The sequence below is a fragment of the Trachurus japonicus genome, chromosome 10, assembly GCF_045865225.1.
Source record: "Trachurus japonicus isolate A0001 chromosome 10, Traja_1.0".
Classification (NCBI taxonomy): Eukaryota; Metazoa; Chordata; class Actinopteri; order Carangiformes; family Carangidae; genus Trachurus; species Trachurus japonicus.
Window position 1 is genome coordinate 32009532 of NC_140916.1, and position 3482 is coordinate 32013013.

The 3482-nt window shown below is 52.5% G+C and overlaps 1 long non-coding RNA gene across 1 annotated transcript; it reads right to left on the reverse strand.

Annotated features, from left to right (window-relative positions):
• Window positions 1–708: 708 nt before the first annotated feature.
• Window positions 709–2065, reverse strand: LOC146980291 (uncharacterized). The gene is made up of 3 exons (XR_015036822.1): window positions 1963–2065; window positions 1822–1916; window positions 709–1030 (listed from the first exon to the last, which is right to left on the reverse strand). It is a non-coding gene; the product is annotated as an uncharacterized LOC146980291 (long non-coding RNA).
• Window positions 2066–3482: the final 1417 nt, after the last annotated feature.

Here is a 3482-nt window from a genome sequence, read left to right on the forward strand (position 1 = left end):
TCGCCAAACCCCGCCTCTCCGGGCGAGGGGGAGGCGTTGCCGCTTTTCATAAACAATCCCTACCCATCACTGAACTGAACCTCAACCTCCCATCTATCGCATCCTTCGAATACCTCGCCTTCTCCCTCCCCAATTCTATTACCTCAGTTCTCATTTACCGTCCCCCAAAGCCACACCCATCTTTTCTCTCCGAACTCTCGGAACTCCTCACCATTGTATCCTCTCTCTCCTCCCGCCTCCTACTCACCGGTGACTTCAACATCCACATCGACCAGCCCAAAGCCCCACTGACGTCCGAATTCCTCTCTCTCCTCGACTGTTTCCATCTCACCCAGCACATCGATTTCCCCACCCATACCAAAGGCCACACCCTGGACCTAATCTGCTCCTCCTTCCTACCCATATCCAACCCCCATCCTCTTCCCTTTCCACTATCTGACCACCTCTGTATCCTCTTCTCTGCCCCTCTACCCTCGCCTCACAATCCCAAAAAACGCACCATCTCCTACCGCAACATCAAGGCAGTCAACCCACTCATGCTCTCCCAGCTCATATCCTCTGCCTTTCCCCCTGGCTCCGTCCCCTCCTCCCCTGACGACTACGCCATCATGCTCAACACCATCCTTTCTGACTCCCTGGACTCCCTTGCCCCCTGGAAAACTTCCTCTGTCTCATTCACCAACTCCGCCCCCTGGTACACCGCGGAACTCCGCATCATGAAACAAACCGGCCGCCAACTTGAACGTCTCTACAAACGAACTCACCTCACTGTCCACGCTGAAGCCTTCAAACAACACATCTCCTCCTACCGCGACGCTCTCCATGCTGCCAAATCCGCCCACTTCTCATCCGTCATCAACAGCACCAACCAGAACCCCCGCATCCTGTTCTCCACTGTCAACAAACTGCTCCAGCCACCGGCCACCAACCCACCCTCCTCCCCTGACCTCTGTAACTCTTTCCTCCTCACCTTCAACAACAAAGTCTCCCAAATCAACAGCTCCCTGACTGCCACCATCAGTAACTCTTCCTCCCCCACCGCTCCCGCCCCCCCTCCCTCATCTCCCCCCCTTCCCTCCTCTCACTGCTTTCTCCCCTGTCAACTCCTCCCACATCCTGGACATCATCACCGCATCCAAGACAACCACCTGCTCTCTGGACCCCCTTCCAACGACCCTAACCAAGGCTTGCCTCCCTGTCCTCCTCCCTCACCTCACCACCCTCTTCAACCAGTCTCTATCCCTTGGTCACTTCCCCACTGTCTACAAACTCGCCTCCATCACTCCCATCCTCAAAAAGCCCTCCCTGGACCCAGCCAACCTCTCTAACTACCGCCCCATCTCCAACCTCCCGTTCCTCTCCAAAACCCTGGAACGCATCGTCGCCGCCCAACTCCACACCCATCTCCAGTCCAACAACCTCTTCGAACCCCTCCAGTCTGGATTCCGCCCACTCCACAGCACTGAAACCGCCCTTGTCAAAGTCATCAACAATCTCCTCACCTCTGCACTGCCGACGACACCCAGATCTATATCCGCACCAAATCCACCCAGAACCCTCCCCTCACCCACATCGAAACCTGCATCTGCACAATAAAAACATGGCTGACTCACAACTTCCTCAAACTCAACAGGGATAAAACAGAGCTCCTCCTCATAGGCACCAAATCCACTCTCAGCAAAACCGGACCCATCTCCCTCACCATTGACACCTCGACCATCACTCCCTCCCCCCTGGCACACAACCTTGGCGTTATCCTGGAGGATAACCCTCTCTTTCGATCACCATGTCAGCTCCGTTGTCAAGACCTCCTACTTCCACCTCCGCCGCATCGCCAAAATCCGACACTGCCTCTCTCCCCCTGCTGCCGAATCCCTCATTCACGCCTTCATCTCCTCCCGCCTCGACTACTGTAACTCCCTCCTCACCGGCATCACCTCCCACTCTCTCCATAGACTTCACCTCCCTCCTCACCGGCATCACCTCCCATTCCCTCCATAGACTTCAAATGGTCCAGAACTCTGCTGCCCACCTCCTCACCCACACCCGGTCCCGTGAACACATCACTCCCGTCCTCCACTCCCTCCACTGACTCCCCATCAAACAGCGCATCAACTTCAAGATACTCCTCCTCACCTTCAAAGCCCTCCACCACCTGGCCCCCCCCACCTGTCTGACCTCCTCATTCCCCACCGCCCCACCCGTGCCCTCCGATCCTCCTCACTCTCTCCCTGACAACACCCATATCTAAACTCAAATCATTCGGCGACAGAGCCTTCTCCCGTACTGCACCCCGACTCTGGAACTCTCTCCCCCCATCTGTCCGCAACTCACCCACACTCCCCACATTCAAGTCCCGGTTAAAAACATACCTCTTCTCCCAAGCCTATGACCTCCCCTACCCATAGCCGGTCTCTCCATCACCTCGCTCATTAATGTGTCATTGTGTACTGTCTCTCCCTCGTCTCCCCCTGTATGTCTCTACCCTGTTTCTTTTGTGTCTTTGTAAGCGTCTTTGGGTTATTGAAAAGCGCTATATAAATTAAATGAATTATTATTATTATTATTATTATTATTATTATTACTGAACCGATCAACTGACAAAACTCACATTTCTCACAATATCATATTCAGCCACTGTTATTTAAGGGTTGAGAGTGAGCTGTGAGCACAGCCCTGAAAGAAGTTTTAAAAAACACACAGTGGCCTTGCAGAGATCGCCCACACAGAGGCTCGGTCTTTGCTGCAGCAGCCGGATTCAAACCCAGAACTGGTCTCTTTGGGGCATGTAATCCCCTCTCTCTCCTATAATTTCTGTTTATCGCTCACTGTCCCATTAAAGACAAAAACTCCCAAAATATATGTTATGGCCGTAGTGTTGCTGTGGGAGCCCACTGGATCCCAATCACTCATTAGGCCTTGGCAGAGGTGCAGCGGTGCCAGTGGGCCAGCAGACAGCTCTATAGTGTGTGTGTGTGTGTGTGTGTGTGTGGGCCAAGCCACCGTTGGTGGGCCGGTTGTGTTGCTTCGCTTCCTCCCTCTGACTGGGAGGATGTTTGGTGTCATCTTTAATTTTGGTTGTTTTGCATTTTCAGGCCGGTGACGCGAGTCGTAAATCGTTATCAAGGAGTTCTCTTCCTGTTAATAACCTAACGTGGTGTGGCAGCTCCCCACGTTGCATTCAAGTTGGATTTATTAATGAACAAACAATCATAAATTGGCTGATATCTTGTTTCCTTGGTTCGTTTTCTCTGTTCATTCATCCATGTTACTTCACGCATCCCCAAGTCACAACGGGGACGTTAACGACATAACATCAAAAAACACACAGTGGCTCTTTCCATTTAGCAGTCTGCACAGCAGCGGCTCATTCTTTCTCCCCTGTGTCTGCATATGTGTGTGTGCGTGTGAGAGAGAAAGAGAGAGACCACAAGGGTAAACAGGGTCCTACATATTAATAATTTATAATATATTAATAACGC